The following is a 20,837-nucleotide window of genomic DNA, read 5'->3' as shown; positions in this document are numbered from 1 at the left end:
AGGCTGAGGCCTGGCTGGGCTAGCCCCATGTCCTTGAAGAAGGCAAGTTCTTGGTGTCTTCTGAGGCTGGATGAGGGAGCGGAGACTGTGAGGAAACTGGAGACTAGCTCTCTGCCCTTAAGTAGCTCAGCGCAGCAGTATTCTAACACACCTTGCCAGGGACTTCCTTGCATTTCTGTGGCAATTCTCAGGAGTAGACAGAGTAGACAGAGTTCTACGACAACCAAGGTTGAGTGCTGTGTCTAGCTTGTGCCACCAATTAGTGATGGGCAGTATTATTTTTAAGAATTTGTCTTGGGAGGCCGAGGCAGGTAGATCACGAGGTCAGGAGTTCAAGATCAGCCTGGCCAAGATGGTGAAACCCTGTCTCAATTAAAAAAACAAAAAGAAACAAAAAAAGAAGCTGGGCGCAGTGGCTCAAGCCTGTAATCCCAGCACTTTGGGAGGCCGAGGCGGGTGGATCACGAGGTCAAGAGATCGAGACCATCCTGGTCAACATGGTGAAACCCCCTCTCTACTAAAAATACAAAAAATTAGCTGGGCATGGTGGCATGTGCCTGTAATCCCAGCTACTCAGGAGGCTGAGGGAGGAGAATTGCCTGAACCCAGGAGGCGGAGGTTGCGGTGAGCCGAGATCGCGCCATTGCACTCCAGCCTGGGTAACAAGAGCAAAACTCTGTCTCAAAAAAAAAAAAGAAACAAAAAAAAGAATTTGTCTTAGAGACAAGATTGTACTCTGTCACCCAGGCTGCAGTACAGTGGTGTGATCTTAGCTCACTGCAGTCTCAAACTTGCATGTCACAGACGTATACCACACACAGCTAATTTTTTAATTTTATGTAGAGATGGGATCTCACGATGTTGTCCAGGATGGTCTTGAATTCCTGTCCTCGGGTGATCCTCCCACCTTGGCCTCTCAGTGCTGGAATAATAGTTGTGAGCCACCATGCCAGACTGGTGGTGGGTTTTAGGACTCACTCCACCACACCCAGGAGAAGGGAGCTTGATGGTTTGTCCCCATGGAGCAAGCATTAGAGCTGTCTAGGGGGCAGGTTCCCAGACAGGAGGAGTGGCCTTAGGTAGGCCACTTACCACATGATGAACATGTACTAAGCACCTTCTATGTGCCTGAGCTGCACTATGTGCTGGAGGTAAAAATAAATAAGGGTTGTGCTTTGAGGGGCTTGGGAAGGAGAACCCTTTTTCCATTCTCCCTCCAGTGCCTGAAATTTTACCGTTGGTCCCTTATTCCTTTTAGTCAAGCCTCTCTCTCTTTCTAGTTTTCATTCAAATGATAAATACTCTTGGGAAATATGTGGCATTCACTCTTTGATACTTCACTGTGGATACGTTTATTAATGGAACCAAGAAGCAGGATAAGTTGATGACAGTGAGATGAGATAGGAGTGGGGAGGTTGCATCTCGGCAGGAGAGACCTTATCCTGCATTACAGGTTGGCCCAGCGTCAGCCCATGCTATGTCCCACTGCAAGGGGACATTTGAGGTCATAAGTGTGTTTCTGAAGCATTAAAGCATCTCCCCAAAATGGCTTAGGTTTGAAAAGACTTTGACCAAAGGAAAGAAAACAAATAAGAAAACCAGTACAGCACCTGTGCACTGTGTCAGGCACTTACTAGGTGCTTAATAAAGAATGTGCCTTTGCTAAAACAAATAGGAGTGGTCATGGCTCCTGGCACTTGGAGCTGCCCGGGAAAGGTGGCTGTGTACCTGGCCAGCAGTGCTCTCTGATCAGTGTCAGTGTGGGGTATGTGTGGGGCAGTGGGGCACAGTTCCTTCGTATGTGAAATCAGGAAAAGCTTCTGGAACCAGGAACCTTGGAGTTGTAGAAGCACAGTGGAAAGCGTGGCATTAGAGGCTGTTTCTGCCTCAGGTGAGTCTGACTGGGTCTCAGTCTTCTCTTATAGAGAAGAAGAATGGCTAATGTCTTTTCTGGACATTTCGTATGAATGGAGTCATACATTATGTGGTCTTTTGTGTCTGGCTTCTTTCACTCAGCATTGTGTTTTCAGGGTTCATTTGTACCGCGTGTCAGTGCTGCATTCCTTTTCTTTTTCTTTTTTTTTTTTTTTTTGAGACGGAGTTTTGCTGTTGTTACCCAGACTGGAGTGCAATGGCACGATCTCGGCTCACTGCAACCTCCGCCTTCTCGGTTCAAGCAATTCTCCTGCCTCAGCCTCCCGAGTAGCTGGGACTACAGGCACGCACCACCATGCCCAGCTAATTTTTGTATTTTTAGTAGAGACGGGGTTTCACCATGTTGACCAGCATGGTCTCGATCTCTTGACCTCGTGATCCACCCGCCTCAGCCTCCCAAAGTGCTGGGATTATAGGCATGAGCCACCGCGCCTGGCCTCCTTTTCTTTTTTTGAGATGGAGTCTCACTCTGTTGCCTAGGCTGGAGTGCAGTGGCATGATCTCGGCTCACTGCAACCTCTGCCTACCAAATTCAAGCGATTCTCCTGCCTCAGCCTCCCAGGTAGCTGGGATTATAGGCGTCCACCATCATGTCCACCTAATTTTTTTGTATTTTTAGTAGAGATGGGGTTTCACCATGTTGGTCAGGCTGGTCTCGATCTCCTGACCTCAGGTGATCCACCTGCCTTGGCTTCCCAAAGTGTTGGGATTACAGGTGTGAGCCACCGTGCCTGCCCAGCCTGTGTACAAGTTTTTACTGGACACATTTCATTTCTTTGTGCATATACCTACGAGTGGAATTGCTGGGTTATATGGTAACTCTATGTTCAACATATTCGAGGAATTGCCAGACTGTTTTCCAGAGAGCTGCCGCATTTTATGTTGCACATGTTTTATCTGCATGGAGAATTGTATAGTGTGGTGGTTAATGCAGGTTCCAGAATCTAACTGCCTGGGACACCTTGGGCAAGTTCCCTCCCTTACTGCACCTCAGTTTCTTTATCTGTGAAATGCAGACCATATTAGTCCTTACTGCATGTGGTCATGTGGAGGAAAGGAGTGGGTGTCTGTGGAGTCCTTGGTAAGGCTGTGCGCATGTCGCCTGCGATTCTTACTTCCTACAGGCATGGGTGCCTGCACACCTGGGTGCTCTGTTAGTGGTGTTTTCTGTTGATGTAGAGTTGGCCTTACAGGGTACTGCCTTTTTCAGTGCTTTCTAGGCTTCTGATTGCCCCTGGGAATAGGCCTCCCAGGCTGTCAGTGCTGTCACACCTGTGCATCTCTCTCCTCAGCTGGAGGGGCTTCCTGAGTGTAGTGCACCAGCTTTGGGATCTGAGAGGCTGTGGGTAGGACTTGGAACAACACCAGCACGAAAAGGCATCTAAATCCAGGCACACAGTGGGCCCTGGAGCCAGGCATCCAGGAGTTAGGAGCTGTTTGGGTCATTACAAAATAGCAGCATGGAGAAGGCTAACCCAGCCCTTAGCTACGTGCCTAGTTCTCCTCTGCACAGGACTCCTGCTCTGTGATTGGCCATGTGGAAGGAGATGGTGTTCAGGCCAGGAACCTGTGGAAAGTCTGCCAGTGCTGCAGGTGTGGCCCAGAACCCCCAGGGCCTCGCCATCCTGCAGGCACAAAGGTGGACCTGCTTCTTCTCTGTAGAGGAATATCCAATTGTCCCTCCAGCCAACCCCTGGCAGAATGGTAGCTAGCCAATCTGGTTACACTGGATGTTCTCCAAGGAACATAGGGAGGCAGATTCAGAGAGCACCAGACTTGCCTTTGCCCTCATCTCCAAAGGGAGTCCTAGTATGAGGTTTCATTATTATTTTTTTTTTGAGACAGTCTTGCTCTGATGCCAGGCACCAGGCTGGAGTGCCGTGGCGCCATCTCGACCCACTGTAACCTCTGCTTCCTGGGTTCAAGCAGTTCTCCTACCTTACCCTCCCAAGTAGCTGGGACTACAGGCACGCACCACTATGCCCAGCTAATTTTTGTATTTTTTAGTAGAGACGGGGTTTCACCATGTTGGCCAGGATGGTCTCGATCTCTTGACCTTGTGATCCTCCTGCCTCAGCCTCCCAAAGTACTGGGATTACAGGTGTGAGATACCATGCCCAGCTGTTTCATTCTTTAAAAATAATTTTTTTTTTTTTTGGCAAAAATGACAGATCTGGGTAAGTGTGAAGGAGGGAATCCTTTCCCTCCCTCATCTGGCAGATGCTTGTTGTACCCACTGAATCGGTGAGATCCAGTGAGGAAGCAGAACGCAAACCCTGGGATGGAGGTACAGACACATGTTAGAGTGCATAGCACATGCACAGAGGGAGGCACAGAGTCCAGCTGGAGCAGAGAGAAGGCAGCAGCTGACATCTGATGCGGAGGATTTCGCAGAAGAGGGAGCATTTCAAATGGGCTTTGAAGGATGTGGAGGAGTTTATCAGGAGTGAAGGGGGAAAGGCAGAGGGACCAGCATGAGCCAATGTCTTTAGTACTCAAAGTACATGGTATCTTTGGGGAGTGCTAAGAAGTTTCAGGTTCCTGAAGTGCAGAGACAAAAGCTGGCAGGATGGAGATTGGGCTGGGAAGGAAGCTGGCCTCTGAGCTCAGCTCTTAGGAGTGGACACTTGGAGCCTGTGGGATTTGGGGGACTCACTCACCATCCTGTGGTTGCCTCTATAGCATCTGTATGTTTGCTACCAATTAGGAGGCGCTTCTTCTTCTCCATTTGCATATCAGCTCACTGCAGCCTTGAAATCCTGGGCTCAAGCAATCTTTCCACCTATGCCTCTAGAGTAGCTGAGACTACAGATGCAGGCTACCATGCCCAGCTAATTAAATTTTTTTTTACTCTTTTTGTAGAGACAGAGTCTCACTATGTTACCCAGCTGGTCTTGAACTTCTGAGCTCAAGGCATCCTCCCACAGTTTCCCAAAGTGCTGGGATTACAGGTATGAGCCACTGTGCCTAGCCTGCACATATTTCTGATCTCATACTGCTGCCCTTGTATGATAGGGCTCTGGCTGGTGGTCCCTGGCACCCTCCATCCTGCCTGGATGTCTAGCCCCCCCGTCCTGGTCCTGACATACCTCTGGCACCTTCTTCCTCCTCCCATGAGCGCTGACCCATTCCAGGCCTCTTTAGGACCCATACCCTTATTTCCCTGAGAGCATCTCCCAGAGCCTGTGGGCCAGCACTTATCCCAGAGGACAGAAATGGGAAATGGGTCCATTATTTCATTGTCCAGTGCAAAAAGCCAGGCAGGAGGGCATCTCCCTGCAACCTTGGTGCTGGGGGTGACCTGCTTTCTGTGAGCCTGTGCTGCTGCCTTTGATTCTTCTCTCTCTTTCTGGACTGTCTGCTCTGATTAGCACACTGACGTCAGGAATCTCTGTCACCTTTGGTCTCCCTGTGGCCTGGCAGCTGTGATGTTTCATTTTGGACGTGTCCCCAGCATCACTACAGAGGGCTGAGGCCAGCAGAGAAAGGAGGATTATGTTGTTCCCATCTGGCTGCAGCTGCTTCCCCAGCCCTGTCCAGCTGTTCCCCATACCCACTGCTAAGTGGCAGATGTAGGGGTGAGGTCAGCCAGGAGCTGGGGACCTGCCCATCATCTTCACGTGAATATCTTCAAGGCTATTTCTGGCATTGCCATTATCCCAACGGCTTTGGGCGATAAATATAGATACGGATTGAAAAGCCTCAGTGGAAGGCAGGCAGGCAGACAAGTGAGGCAAGCTGCACTGGAAAGTGTGTGGATGGGCTGCCTGGCTATAAATAAGTCTGCTGGAACCCCTCCCCATCCATGCCACCACTGCTGAGCTTGTGCTTGCCTTAAGAAAGACACTCTACCTTCCTGACTCCCAGCCACAGCTCACTTGTGCCTGTGGGGTTGAGGGTATAGGAATGAGGGAGGGTCTGCCAAGGAGAGGGAAGGAGGTGCTGACCTATTAAGAACTATGCAGAAAAGTGGGCTTCTGAGTCTTTCCCCCTTAGCACTTTGCAATCACTACTAAAAGGGAGATGGCAGGCCAGGCGAGGTGGCTCGCGCCCGTAATCTCAGCACTTTGGAAGGCGGAGGAAGGGTGGATCACCTGAGGTCAGGAGTTCTAGACCAGCCTGACCAACATAGTGAAACACCGTCTCTGCTAAAAGTATAAAAATTAGCTGGGCGTGGTGGCAGGCATCTATAATCCCAGCTACTCCGGAAGCTCAGGCAGGAAAATTGCTTGAACCTTAGGAGGTGAAGGTTGTAGTAAGCCGAGATCGCATCACTGCACTCCAGCCTGGGCCAATGTCTTTAGTACTCAAAGTACATGGTACTGGGCAACAAGAGTGAGACTCTGTCTCAGAAAAAAAAAAAAAAAGAGAGATGGCAGGGTGGCCCCACAGGAGTCCTGGGGACAGCTGTGTTGTGCTAAGCACAGTGGCACCAGTTCAGCATCCTTTAGTTCCCCTAGCTTCCCAGGGCCTCACTTTTGTTGCAGAGGGGCAGAGAGATCGGCTGTGCCTAGAGGAGTCTATGGCCAGGTGGCCATTCTGCTGGGTGGATCCTGGCTTCCACAAGCCACGTTCCTGTGTCTTTTTTCTGCTTCTGCCCTGCCTGGATCCCTCCTCTTGTCAAGAGTACAGCTTTATCTACTGGTTCCAGGTCCTCACTGCTCAGGCACTGGGGACCCTTGTTTAAACTAGTGGTGTAAGGGGAAGGATTCCAGATGCCCCCGGGCCTGAAGCTGGCTCCTTCCCTGTTCCTCTCTGCTCCTTCCTCATATCTTCCTCCCCCTTTCTTCCTTCTCTATGTCCTTCTGTGTTCTGTCTCATTCCTCGTCCCCCTACCCATCTTCCCACTGCTTCCTAGCTAGAAGCAGATTCTTGCATTGGGTGAGGAACAGAACGCATGCCCAGGACACACTTTTCATGGAAAAGGATTGAAGTTGGTAAGCTGGCAAAAATCCTGGGAACTCACCGTGAATAAAATATGGTGCCATCACCAATATTGGGAAGTGGCTTGCCGTGAGCCTGTTCCCCTTCGATGGCCTCATTTAACCAGGGCCGAGAGCTGGGGATGCAAGCAGGGCACGTGTTAATATTGAGTAAATAAATGGTGCCTGGGCATGTTTGCTGGCTATGAATGAGGAGTGGGCTGCTGTCACATGGGAGAGGGGCCAGTCACTTGGAGGAGGGGTCTGTCCCCCCGCCCCAACTCCCAATGTATTCTTGGTGCTTTAGGGCTTCAGGGGCAAGCCACTTTGGCTCCTTGAGCAGGCAACACATGCATGGATCCATCATTCAGCCCTGAGTGTGGGCTCTGAGCTACAGGGATGCAGAAGTGAATCAGTTCCAGCTCCCACTCTCAAGGAGCTCTCAGGCTACTGGAGGATCAGTTAGGGGCAGTAGTGATCCTTACGATAGTGTCAGACCCTGTGGAAGTGGGGTTGGGGGGCCTGGCCCTGGGGCTTGGAGCCCATGGAGGGAGCCTCAGGGTGCTGATGCTTTGTCTAGACCCTGTGTGGTACCAAGTTCACATGACACAGGAGGCAGGATTGGGTGTAAATGAGGGAGGGTCTTCTTGATAGAGGGAACTGCCTTTGCAAAGGCCCTGAGGCAGGATGAGCCCCATGGGCTCCTATCTGTGAGTCTGGCTGGGGCCGAGCTGCAGAAAGGACTAGGTCGGGGCCTCATGCCCTGATTAAGGAGCTTAGATGTTGTTTTGAAACCCAAGGGGAGCGTTGGGGGCTTTACTCAGAGGAGTGACACACTCCGACGTGTGTATTGGAAGACGCTTCATCTCACTTCATGTGGGTGACAGGTCGGAGGCGGGGGGAGGAGGGGGCAGGCTGGTGGCAACATCACGACGTCTTGCTTTGTTGAGTACCTGAAAGATTTTGCGCTTTTAACAGAGCCTGTAAAATTGAGATGTACACATGTGGGTGCACACCCAAGAAATTATTCTTTCTAAAGATGGCAGCGCAGAGCAACTGTCAATAGGGGCTGCCAAGCAGGATCTGTGCCCAGCACAGGGCTGTCAGTTCCGATTTCCTCAGCTCTCCTGTCACCACAGGGGTGACTGTCCAGCAAGCTTGGCTACTGCCAGGAGCCAGGGTCTGGAACAGAGATAACCAACTCCTCAGAGGACTAGCCTGTGTCCCCGGAACCTCTCACCAGGCTCCCAGCCTTGAATCAGCCTGCTGTTCAAGGATGGTGGGATGGGGGCTCTCGGATCCCCACCAGCCGCTCTAACTCGAATGTAGTGCCATGCTGTGAGCCCCAGAGCCCTGAGAAACAAGTGACTGAGAAAAAATTGTTGTGTCAGGGAAGGATAAATATGCTTGCTTCAGTGCACCATGAAGCCCAGAAGTTAATCTGGTCATATAAATATTTTCATATGTCTGTGGTTCTGCGAGTGTACTGATAGAGATTGTGTGGCTGAGATCTTGCTGTGGGGGTAGATGGCGACGTTTGTTCCCAACTGTGAGTTTGAAGTGTGGTAAAAGCCAGGAGGTCTCTCAGTCCAAGGCCTTCGATTCTCAGATGGGAACCTGCCCTTCCCTGCCCATGGCCCCACCTGGGAGCTGCCCCTAGGAGGTGGAGGCTGACCCCAGGACCCCACCCTGCTGTCTGTGCTTGGTTTCAGAGAGGGCTCTCTGGGCCTTTGATGCATCTGTGCAGATGGAGGATGGTGCTTTATGGTCCTGTAGAGGAGGAGAAGAGTTTATTATCCAATTACCAGCTTCCCAAGTTCCTGGCATTATGGCCAGAGTTGGAGGCAGCTGTTTGGGTAACATCCCCCAGAGGACTCAGCCCGCTTCCTGGGGCAGAGCAGATGATAGAGACTTCCATGGCATTGTGTGTGAGCCCAATGTGCCGGAGGACAAGTCTGGCAGGAAGCATGGGCTCACAGGCCTTGGCAGGGCTTTGGTTCAACCTGCTTCGTGATAACATGGGGCCTTTTCAAGGTCAGCCAGGGTCACCCCCTCTGGGAACCTCCCTGAGCTCTCTGAGAGCCTGGACAGGCTTCCCGGTGCTCTGGGGCCCCCTGCACCACTCAAGTTCCATTCCTCTAGCTGACGGACCTGTTACCTGGGTCAGTCCTGTTTAAGTTTACAGCCAGCCCTGGACTGATGAGGCTCCAATAAGATAAGTATTTCTGAAATGTGTCACCTGGCTCAGTTGGCCAAGCCAGCAGTGTCACAAGAGAAGAGCTGCCATGGCTCGGTGACACCTGGCGTGTTTGATGATGCTTTGTGTCCATGTGGCCCCTAATCAGGCCTTTCTCATAGCCACATAGTGACCCCAGGCCTGCCTCACTGGGCCAGCCGCAGCCTCAGAGCCTAGCCTAAGGGGCCCCTCGCTGGTTTTCCTGGTTTTGTCCCTGAGATGAGGGGGCTGATCCTAAGAGTATGGATGGGGATGCCTCTGCCCAGGGGGTTCTGGTGTTGTTGGGCTCTGGCCCAGGCCTCCTGGCTTTGTGTCCTTCCACAGACTCCATGTTCCCCACCGTCATTCATAAACCAACTGGATGTCGGTGTCTTCAGGCTTCTGGTCTCAGGGTTGGAGGTATTAAAGCCATGGAAGAGCAGTCTCTCCTGGGCTGCAGCAGCCTGTCTTCTGAGGCCTCTGGCTCCATCCTTGGAGTTTGGGATGGTGGCTGAGTCTTTTGCTTGTTCTCCCTCCCAGGACTGGCCCCAGAGTCAGTACTTCAGGTTTTGGGGAGCAGGAGCTGAGGAAGTGGCTCTGGAGGGGTGGAGGGGCTGCCAAGTGGCAGGAGGCAGGGGCCCAGGAACAGAGGGTGATTCCACTATAGCAGCCAGACTCTGTTGATTACAGACGGTTATTTCAAGGGGTGTGTGTGTATGTGTGTGTCTGTGTGTGTGTGTGTGTTTGTACTTTTAAATAACAGCTTTATTGAGATATAGTTCACATGCCGTACAATTCACCCATTGAAAATGTACAATTCAGTGGTTTCTAGTATGTTCACAGAGTTGTACAATGAACACCACAGTTAATTTTAGAACATTTTCTTCTATACTCTTACAATGTGTAAAAATAAAGATTTTTTAAAAAGAACATTTTCATCATCCCCAAAATGAGTTCTTAGAAAGATGTTATCCCCCTTTTGTCCCTAAACCCCCAGCCACTGGCAACCACTAATCTACTTTCTGTCTCTAGATTTGGCTGTCCTGGACATTTCATATGAATGAAGTGATATACCATGTGGCCTTTTGTGTCTTGTTTCTTCCACTGAGCATCATGATTTCAAGTTCATGTAGGAGCATGCATCTGAGCTTCATTCCTTCTCATGGATGACTCGTCTTCCGCTATGTGGATAAGAACACATTTTGTCCATCCATGTATCAGTGGATCACAAGTGCATTTTTAAAGAGTGCTTTTACATTTCAAACACAGTTCTGAGTTGGCAAGGGTGTCAGAGGACAATATAACAGGGACTGTAAGCAGCATAAACTGTAGCTTCCCAGAGGATCTCCTGGGGCTGGGGGCAGAATTCGAGGTGGGGAGGCAATGGCCTTCCTTTGAGCAGCCACTGAGAGGGAGAAGGAGTTACAGAGATCAGGAAGGAGAGGATTTCTTTCCAGTTTTCTGGAAGCTTTTCCTCACTCTTTCAGAGTCCTGGGGTGGGTTAGAAGAGGGCATGGCAAAGGCAGAGGCGGCTTTGCTGAAGGAGGCTGCAGGTCCGCAGGCTGAACTTGGGGAGCCAGGCTATGTCTGGCATGAGTCCCTACTTTGAGGAGGAGTTCTGAAGTCTTGAGGAGGCTTTTGGGCAGATCTAGGAACCCAGCAAGCCTAGATTAGCTTGACTGATCACAGCCCAGGGATGAGGATGAGGGAAGTTAAGTATTTATTTAATCATATTTTAATTGTCTTTTCAAACAGTGATTTAGTAATCCTGTTTGAGGCTGTAGTATGGCAGAGCTTTCTGGAGGATGGAGTCCTTTTCGTTTGTTTTGGAAAAATAGAGGTTTCACTATGTTGTACTGGGCTGGTCTCATATTCTTGGCCTCAAGCCATCCTCCTGCCTGGGCCTCCTGAAGTGTTGGGATTACAGGTGTTAGCCACTGTGCCAGGCCTGGAGTCCTTTTATTAAAATTAACTGCCCTGCTCAGCTTTCTGCTGGGCCACCCCAGAGCTAGTCCTGGTTCTTGAGCCCAAGGGTATACCCAGGGGTTGCAGGAAAGAGCCTGCAGCATCCAGGTGGGGCTGGTCATACCCACTCCAGTGTGTAGGTGCAGAATGCTCTTTGGGGGATTTCTCTGTTGGGCCACCTTACTCCAGGGATCCCTCAGGTTTCAAGACAAAGCAAGAGGGCAAGGAAGAATGGAGAAACAGCTCACTGTTGACTCTATTTCCCTTGTGGGTGCCATTCTGGGGCCTCTGTGCAGGTCATACCACTTCCCCCTCAAATCAGCCCCACAAGGCAGGGTGAGAGATGAGGACTCAGGTACAAGGAAGTCTCACGGCTTGGAAGTAGGTCAGGACAGCTCTAATTCTCCAAGGCCGAGGTCTTCTCTACACGATGAGGCAGCCCAAAGACATGCTTCTACACATCTTTTTTTTTAGACAGTGTTTCACTCTTATTGCCCAGACTGGAGTGCAATGGCACGATCTTGGCTCATTGCAACCTCTGCCTCCTGGGTTCAAGTGATACTCCTGCCTCAGCCTCCCAAGTAGCTGGGGTTACAGGCATGTGCCACCACACCCAGTTAATTTTTTGTATTTTTAATAGAAACGGGGTTTCACGAGGTTGGTCAGGCTGGTCTTAAACTCCTGACCTCGGTGATCCACCTACCTCAGCCTCCCAAAGTGCTGGCATTACAGGCATGAGCCACCACACCCGGCCTCTACACATCTTCTGTGTAGAAACTCAGGCCAGGCTCCTATATGCTCTGGGTAACAGCAGGAAGGTGCCTTCCAGTGTGAATCATTATGGCTCACCTGGGGATCATAATGTCATTGTCTCTTCCAAAATATCAGCAAAGCTGACCCTAGCGCTTGTAGTGCTCAAATACACTTCTCTGCATTTGTGCCATAGAGAAATGGATTTCGTCCTGCGGGTGGTGATACCAACTTCTGTCCCCATTCCACGACTTAGCACCCCCAACCCCAGCCTGTGCAGAGGAGGAATAACCATCCTTGAGAACCATCCAGCCCTAGGTGGAGAAGTTATGTACTTAATCAGTTCTTCTTCCCTGTCTGTGGTGGTAAGAACAAAGTGGGGAAATTGATAAGCCTCAGTGGTGTTTTCCTGAGAGACCAGGCAGCTTTGGCAGCTGGTGGGACTGACGCGTTCTTCACCTGTGTCCTCCACCTCTGAGTGACTGTAAATTGCGCACCCCATGAGGTGGCACCTGCAGCCACAGATCGCTTAGGCATCATGCACAGGGGGCTACCTAATGAATTGGCTGCAGGATGGCAATCCTGCTGTGAAGTCAGGCACCTCGGGAGGGGGCAAGGTGGCAGAACCAAGAAAGCAGATGCTCCTTGCTGTTTCTGTAAGGCCACCAGTAGCTGGGTGGCCTGGCCCTGGTAGCAAGGCGGTGACCATGTGAGTGGCTGAACCCTGTACCACTTCTCCTGAGCCTCCTTTGTCCTGGATTCCTGCAACCATAATTTTACTACATGCATGGCTCACCACTGATTCGTTCTCTCTGCCCCAAGGAGGCTGGACAAGAGGGTCAGGTCAGTGTGTGCATGCAGGAACCTATGCCTGTAAATGAAAATGTCTGACTTCGAGGGCTGTCTTGAGGATGAAAGAAGATGGTCTTGATCAAGGGTTAGGAAGACCACAATGGCTGGGTGTGGTGGCTCATGCCTGTAATCCCAGCACTTTGGGAGGCTGAGGCGGGCAGATCATGAAGTCAGGAGTTCTAGACCAAGCTGACCAACATGGTAAAACCCTGTCTTTTCTAAAAATATGAAAATTAACCGGGCGTGGTGGTACACACCTATGATCCCAGCTACTCAGGAGGCTGAGGCAGGAGAATTGCTTGAACCCAGGAGGCAGACATTGCAGTGAGCTGAGATCATGCCACTGCACTCCAGCCTGGGTGACAGAGTGAGACTCTGTCTCAAAAAAGAAAAAGAATAAATAAGGAAGACCACAATGTGGCTGTGCTGGCCACATCCAAGCTGGCTCCAGTCTCCTATCCCTGCAGTCATACCCCTGTACAGTCCCCTCCCATACTGAATTGGGCTGACCTATGTATCTCATAGGGTGTTGGAAATGACTGTATCCTTGGAGTGTGACTTCCAAAGCCTAATTATAAAAGATAGTGTGGCCAGGTGCGGTGGCTCATGCCTGTAATCCCAGCACTTTGGGAGGCTGAGGCGAGCAGATCATTTAAGGTCAGGAGTTCTAGACCAACCTGGCCAACATGGTGAAACCCATCTCTACTGAAAATACAAAAAAAATTAGCTGGGTGTGGTGGCACCTGTGCCTATAGTCCCAGCTACTCGGGAGCCTGAGCCAGGAGAATCACTTGAACCTGAGAGGTGGAGGTTGCAGTAAACTGAGATTGCACCACTGCATTCTCTGGGTGACAGAGTGAGACTCTGTCTCTAAAAAAAGAAACTCTGGTTTCTGTTGTCCTTTCTCTTGGATCACTTGCTATGAAAAACCAGCTGCCATCTTGTGAGGACACTCAGGCTCTCTGGAAAGGTCCAAAAAATGTCATGAGGAACTGGGACAGACCTCTTGTCAAAAACCATATACTAACTTATCAGTCATGTACATGAGTTGACTCAGAAGTGACTCTATCAGCCTTAGCCAGACCTTCAGATGACCGCAGCCCTGGTCAACATCTTGACTGTGACCCAATGGAAGATTCTGAAACACTCAGTCAAGCCACTCTCAGCTTCCTGATTCACAGAAACAGCGTGAAATGATAACTGTTTCTTGTTTTAAACTGCCAGGTTTTGGGTTAAGTTGTTATACAGCTGTAGATAATTCCAAGAACACTCCATAAATGTTAATTTCCTTTCTGTGGCTCCACTGAATCATCTTTGTTCATGGGCAAAGCTTGCTGTCCCTCCACTGGCTGCAAAATATGTCTGTTTGTTGGCTCTGACTCATGCTTGCAGGTCTTGATGGCTTGCAGCAAGGCCTTTTCCCAGAGGACAGTGATTTGTCACAGTCAGAACCCAGGTCTTACCTGCTTTCTGAATTCTCAGGAATTTTGGCCTGAGTCTGAAGGCTGGTAGGGGATTGATAAATGAGGGAGAAAGACACAGTCAGTTCTTAGAGCAGTAGTTAATACAGGGGTTTCTCTGGCTTTGTTTGCATGAGTGGTAATAGTTGGGGATGGAGCAGGGGTATTCAAGATCTTTTTGTGTGAATATGGGAGGAAAAATTCTGTTCTCTTCCTCCTCCATTTTTCTTCATCTTTGACTTCCCTTAGCTCAGTTTTAAACATGCTTGAGGCTCTAGAACTGGTTTTCTTTTTTCTCCCCACTGGGATCTGTCTCCTGCTAGTAGGAAAAAGTATCTAAGTAGTTGAGCTGCATAAGGGGGAAGTAAACAGCCAGACAAATGGTACATTTTAGAGCCTTGAGTCACCCAGAGCTTTCTATCAGCTTCACTGGGTGCAGAGAGGGTAGCAATTTCTGGTTGCTGTCACCTTGCTCGTATCAGGAAGCATTAATTTTAAGGCAAACTTCAGTGCCCTCTGGCTTACCTAGGGCCTCTGTTGCCTGATTTCATGGGGCCAAGAGTTTGAGGGCGGGCTCAGGGCTTCGCAGCCTGGATGCCTTGGTTTGCATGCCTACAGCAGCTATGCCTAAGCTTTTTTTTAGAGTAAGTATGTAGCTTTTGCTAGGCTTTTGTGTGCCTCGTTCATTTCCTGTATCATTTTTTGTATATCTGCTATGGTGTTAGGCACTGGGGATACAAATTAGCCGGGAACTTGGACGTGTCAGCAAGCAAGCCCAACAGCAGCTAACATTTATGCAATTCTCACTGTGTACTTGGATGTCCAGAGTTACTGTGTGCTACTAAACCACAGAGCAGGTTTAGTAAGGGGAACAGAAGGCTCAGATCAGAGGCAAGGTGGAGAAAGGGCATTTTTGGAGGCAGCAACATTGGTGCAGAGGAAACATACACGTTTCCCTGGGGGATTCCAAGTTGTTGCTGTCATGTCTTCAAATCTTACTTTAGGGCCTACTCAGCTAGCATCCTGTTCATGAAGATGTGCCTGCTTTTTGTCTTATTTTTCTCCCTCCCGCAACAAAGAGTGACCTTTCCTTCTGAACTTCTCAAAAGTTCGCTAGCATCACCTATAAAACTTTCTGGGCCTGGGGGTATTTTGGGTGGAGCAGGGAAGATCTTTGATTACCATTTTAACTTATTTTGTGTTCGTTTATTCAAGCTTTTTCTTCTTTCACCAATTCTCAAAAGCCCCACACCACTTCCTACCACCCCCACACCCCTCCACTTGCAGTTGCTACCTTCCACCAATCATTCTCACTTCTAAAGCCATCAACAGAGGTTTTGAACACCACTTATGTGTCAGGCGTGGTTCTAAGCACAGATTTATCAGTGAACCAAATGAAATTCCTTCCTAAAATATACTCTGGTTGTGCTAAATGCTAGGAAGAAAAGTAAGCAAGGGGAGGGAAGAGAGAGGTGTAGACTGGTGGTGGTGGGGAGTGGTGGCGGGGCTTGGATAGTACTGTCAGAAAGGACCTCTTTGTAGAAACTTAAATAAATTTAGAAAGCAAGTCATATAATATCTGGGAAATAGGAAACAGCAGGTACAAACTTTGAGGCAAGCAGGGAAGGCAGTGTGGCTGAATAAAACAAAACAGGAACGGTGGTAGGAAATGATGGAGAGAGAGTTAGGGGCTCAACCTTGGAGGACCTGCAGGTCATGGTAAAGATTTTAGACTTGATGCGAAGTGTGAACCGAGTTCTTGGAGGATTCTGAGGTAGAGAGTAACACAATCTCATTTGTGTTTATATTTTAATATGCTCACTTGGGCCACCTCGTGGAGGCTGGAGTGGAAAGGAGGGAGACTAGTTAGAAATTCTGTATTGCTAACTGGATGTGGTAGCTCCCAGTAGTGTGGGAAGCCAAGGCCAGAGGATAGCTTGAGTCTGGGAGTTTGAGACCAGCCTGGACAACATAGTGAGACCCTGTCTCTACAAAAACTTTTAAAATTGCCCAGGCATGGTGGTGCACATTTGTAGTCCCAGCTACTTGGGAGGCTGAGGTGGGCGGATTGTCTAAGCCCAGGAGTTTGAGGCTGCAGTGAGCTGTGATTGTGCCATTGCACTCCAGCTTGGGTAACAGAAAGTGAGACCCTGTCTCAGAAAAAAAAGAAAAAAAATTGTGTATTGTGGTAGCCTAGGAGAATCATTAGTTAAAAGGTTTCTAAGCATTTTTTTAGAAAGTTGCATTTGAGGGCTGGGCGTGATGGCTCATGCCTGTAATGGCACTTTGGGAGGGTAGATCATTTGAGGTCAGGAATCTGACCAACGTATCAGAACCCCATCTCTACTAAAAATAAAAAATTAGCCAGGAGATAGTGGTGTGTGCCTGTAATCCTAGCTACTAGGGAGGTTGAGGCAGGAGAACTGCTTGAGCCTGGGAGGTGGAGGTTGTTGGTGAGCCAAGATCATGCCACTGCTCTCCAGCTGTCTGGGTGACAAAGTGAGACCCTGTCTCAAAAAAAAGAAAAAAAGTTGCATTGAGGGAAATGTATCCCCTTTGAGAAGAAGTTGGAAGCAGCTTGCCCTTCAGCAGTGGACACAAAGTCTCCAACGAGTGTGCAGGGCCTGCTGTGTCCAGTCCCTGGAAGGATTTGGGTCTCTAGCTGTCTCCAGGCTCTCTAAGGGTCTGAGGAATGCCCCATCAACCAGGACATGGAGATACTCCTTTCTTTTAGTGCCCTAACCTTCATTCTGAATGAGTTAATTACACCCTTGGGCATTAACCAAAGTGACTGGGCTGAGCAGAACTAAGTACCAAGGTCTTGGGCCTGAAAAGAACCTTGAGAAGAATCAGGCCAGTCCAACCATTCTGTGAGCTTCCCTGAGGGATTCCTGCTCTGAGACCTTTCCCTAGGGCTTCCAGAGGCTCATGTCCAGATGTCAGAGCTGCACAAGTCAGCTGTGGGTCTGCCTCTGCATGCTGGAGTCTCTTCTCTGAGTCTCCTTCCACACTTCCCTTGAGATATCCTATGGAATAGTGGTGGCCAGCTCAGGCCTGGAGACAGATGACCAGAATGTCAATCTGGGCTTCACTGCCTCTTGGCTGTTTGTCCTGTGGCAAGTCACTAACCTCTCTGTGCTTCAGTTTTCTCATATGCAACACGGGACAAAAGGATTCAGTCAGTTAACTCACATGCTGAGAAGAGTAGTTGTGGTTGTGGTCTGGCCCTATGGGCCCCTTCCCCTGCCTTCAGGGTCACTGACCCACACCTCCTGGCCAGACTTGAGGGATTTTTGTTGCCATTCCATTATAATTCATGTATGTTACCATTTACTGACCTTTGACCATGTCCCAGCCATATGCTAAACACTTAATATGCATTATCTCATTGTAGTTCTTAGAAAAGCCCAAGAGACAAATACCATCTTTACCCCCATTTTGTAGAAGAGAAAACCGAGGTTTAGAGGGTTGAAGGAACTAGCCAAGGTCCCCTAGCTGGTAAATGATGGAGCCAGGACCTGATGCCTCCTGCAAGCTGCTTTTCTGTAGCCAGGGAGCATGAAGGTGCTGACATGTCACAGTGTTGGGGCCCTGGCTTTCCTGTTCTTGCTAGCAGCTACCCTGTCTGGCTCTAGCAACCTTCCCTGCGTTTTTCCAACTGTGGATGGTCAGAGAAGACCTCCCTGTGAAAACCTAAAAAACAAGTTTTGGAATATCTAGGAAGCACATTTCAGGTAGAGGGTACAGCGAATGAAGAGACCAGGAACTGCCTTTTAGGGAGGTGTCTATGGAGCCATCTCAGCTGTCTCCTGCCCTGTGGCATCTGGCTGGCCACCAGGGAGACAGGGCATCGTGGCTCAGTCATGCTGGCTCACACAAAGAGCCCTTCTCTGAAGTCCCTAGTGTTTCTACATGACAAGACAGGCCCTGTGAGCCTCTGACCTGTGCTTTAAGCATTGAGTCTGGCTGGGGCAATTTGCAGAGGGTCCCATCATCGTCCCTACGGAGTTATTGGCCATCCTGTATTATTTTCAAGTCACATTTTGGAGAGTGGGTTTTTTTCTCCTTGTATTTTTTTAAATGGTAAAATTTACCTGGCGTGGTGGCTGACTCCTATAATCCCAGCACTTTGGGAGGGCTGAGGCAGGCGAATCATGAGGTCAAGAGATTGAGACCATCCTGGCCAACATGGTGAAATCCCATCTCTACGAAAAATACAAGAATTAGCTGGGCATGGTGGCGTGCACCTGGAGTCCCAGCTACTAGGGAGACTGAGTTGGAAGAATCGTTTGAACTCGGGAGGCGGAGGCTGCAGTGAGCTGAGATTGTACCACTGCACTCCAGCCTGGCAACAGAGCAAGGCTGTCTCAAAAAAAAAAGAATTGACCATGTTAACCATTTTTATGTGTACAGTTCATTGATATACTTACAGTGTGTGCAACCGTCACCCCTATCCATTTCCAGAATTGTTTTATCATCCCAAACAGAAACAGCGCACATTAATTTAACAACTCCCAGCCCTTTTCCTTACCCCCAGTAGCCTCTGCCATACTCTCTCTCTGTGGATTTGCCTCTTGTAGATGTGTCATAGGAACGAAGTGGTGCAATATGTGGCCTTTTGTGTCTGGCTTCTTTTGCTCAGCATCGTGTATTTGAGGTTTGTCTGTGTTGTAGGGGGTGGACTTTTTGAAGCAAACAAGATGTCAGCACTCTGTGCAGACCCTGTACCGGGTGCTGCAAGGGATCAAAAGGGGAAGATAAGCCCAGGTCCTGCCCAGGAACCCCCATCTGGGTCACGCAGATGATGCTAGCTCACACCTACTTAGTTACTCCTCAGCTCCTGGATCTATTTGTTTGTATCTCTCCAGACAGGTGCCCCTCGAAATCAAGGACTCAGTTTCACATGTAGGACTCCACAGTCTATGCCATAAATCTAGGTTCACCTTTGTGCTTGGGCACCTGACATCTCTCAGTCTCATCTTACCCGTCTGTGGAATGGATCTGGTGCTCTATGAAGAGCCATTCTTGGCCTGATTAAGCTGGCTTCTCAGAGCCAGCTCAGAGCTGACCTTTGACAGGGGAGGGTGGCATGTGGGTGGTGCTTCTTAGACTATGATTTTTTATTTATTAAAAATTAATTCAGGAACTTTGATGTATCAGACCTTAAAAGGAGTTGACAGGTCACATGGTCCCTGAAAGCAGAGAGCTGGTAATCCATTTAAGAAAACATTTTCTGCTTCTTTTTAATTTAATGGAGGAAATCATTAGCTGGGAAATTGATTTATTCTTGTTTTGGGGAAGGGGAGTGGAAGAGAAAATGCTTTAATTGCTACTGGCTCTAGAAATATCTCCGCAAAATATTCCCATCAGCTGGGCCTGGTATGAGAAGAGGCAGTAGGCTGAGCATTCATCCCTTCACCCATGCTCTGGGGGCAGCAGAGGGGCTCTTTCTGGCCCCAGGTGGGTGGCCAATGATGTCAGCAGTGGCCAATCTTCAAAGTTGCAGCCTTGGGTGTCTGGTGCTCCAGTCCCTCCCTCAAGCCTGGATGCACTGCGTAGTTCTGGTCGGGGGCTGGGTCCCAGAGAGCTCATGCTCAAGCCTCATTCCCAGGGAAACAGCACCAGGACCCCCGTCTGGGAAAAAGGACTACGTGCCTCTGGGGCTTCATCCGGTTCCAAGGGGAGGCAACTGGGTTCACCCTAAAAATAACCGAATATGCAAACAGCTTCAGCATGCAAATGTTTTTCGTATCTGTGCGCTGGATAATTTAAAGGTACAGCTGTTTTTCCACTGTCCCTATCTGTTTTTCCTGAAGCAGGGAGGAGGCCTGGGGTGAGCTGAGCCCTTCTGGGATCACCATCGTCCAGCGTCTGTGGGCGAGGTTTGCCTGGGTGCCCAGCTGCTGCCCTCTCTTTAGATGCCACCTTCCCTGGGATGCCCCAACCCTGTGACTTTCACCAGGCCCTCAAGGGTCCCTGTCATTGAGCAGAAGCTGCCAGCAGGCCTGGCCTTAGTATAGTCACCCTGGCAGCCTTGCTGAGGTTGTGGGGGGTTGTCCACCTGACTTCAATTCACCAAGCTCATCCAGCTCAGAAAAATGGGTAAAGGAGTTTTCAGAGACAGAGAGGCTATAAATAGCCCGGCAGGACAAGGAGAAGGTGAGAGGCCAGTGACTTCAAGGTTGTAGCCCAGCTCCTGGCCAGCTGCCATATCTCCACATGTCCTGAATGCCCCCAGGCTGTTGCCCCTCCACGTGCTCACCTCAGGCTCTGTTGGCCAAATTCTGGTGTTCCAGGACCTTCCTGGTCTCCATCTTGCTTCCTGGTGGCTGCTGCCCTGTGAGGCTTTAAGGCACATTGTCACCTCCATGGCTGGGTACTCTCATCTGCCCATGTCATAATCCTCCCATAGACATGTTATATCTGGGGAAAAGCCTCAACGCAGCCGCCTGGGAGGAGCTTGCCATCAAGTGGGACATCTGAGCACTGCTGCCTCTTGGGGATGATAGGCCTGTGGCTTCAGCTCCAGTAGGGCGGGACCAGGAGTTAGTCTACAGTAGGGATGAGGATATAACTTCAGGCCAGGCAGTGACCTCTACAGGGTCACCATCCATCCATCCATCCATCCATCCATCCATTTGTATATTTAGAAATGTTATTCAGTGCCTGCTGCATGCCAGTGTTCTTCTAGCCTGAGGATACAGCAGTGAATACAGACAACCAAAATTCCTGCCCTCA

The 20,837-nt window shown here is 49.7% G+C and overlaps 1 protein-coding gene across 19 annotated transcripts in view; it reads left to right on the top strand.

Annotated features, from left to right (window-relative positions):
• The window catches only part of PITPNM2 (phosphatidylinositol transfer protein membrane associated 2), a 167,271-nt gene that overhangs the window by 48,176 nt on the left and 98,258 nt on the right, over nt 1-20,837 (top strand). The gene's annotated exons all lie outside the window — the stretch shown is intronic.

The sequence above is a fragment of the Callithrix jacchus genome, chromosome 9 (assembly GCF_049354715.1).
Source record: "Callithrix jacchus isolate 240 chromosome 9, calJac240_pri, whole genome shotgun sequence".
Classification (NCBI taxonomy): Eukaryota; Metazoa; Chordata; class Mammalia; order Primates; family Cebidae; genus Callithrix; species Callithrix jacchus.
The sequence above is the reverse complement of the archived record's forward strand: the minus strand, read 5'-3'. Positions and strand labels throughout refer to the sequence as shown.